This window comes from Myotis brandtii, unplaced genomic scaffold (assembly GCF_000412655.1).
Source record: "Myotis brandtii unplaced genomic scaffold, ASM41265v1 scaffold270, whole genome shotgun sequence".
Taxonomy (NCBI): Eukaryota; Metazoa; Chordata; class Mammalia; order Chiroptera; family Vespertilionidae; genus Myotis; species Myotis brandtii.
In genome coordinates, this window is record NW_005360273.1 from 538,911 (window position 1) to 539,408 (window position 498).

Here is a 498-nt window from a genome sequence, read left to right on the forward strand (position 1 = left end):
TTGGCGAAGAAGGAATGACATGGAGACAGCATTCAGTTGATCAGCATAGCGAGGTTCTCTAGCCAGGATCTCCAGCCAAGTTCTGTGTCTATTGTCTTGTTACACCTGTATTTATACCAGTTGATTTTAATCCTATCAATTCTATTCGAAAGGTTAGGGCGTTTCTTATCTCCATTCCAAGGTTACTCTATTGTTCTATTAAGCTACAACGAAGTAACTGAAGGAGATTATCCTAAAGTAAAGATTATGTAGTAAAGATTATGTAGCTTAAGCGTGATTGTTCGTAGTTAAAGTGATTAATTACCCGCCTGGCACTTAGTTAAGGGGTTTTATTCCCTCCCTAACTCCAGGGAAAAATCCTCACCTGGGGAAACAACCTTTCTCAGAGAGGTGACCTTGGTTAAAACACATAGCGCCAAGAAGGGGAGCAAACATATTAAGAACAGTATGCCATATACGCCAGGTCCCTTGAAACATATGCTGTGCAGATGTTTCTTC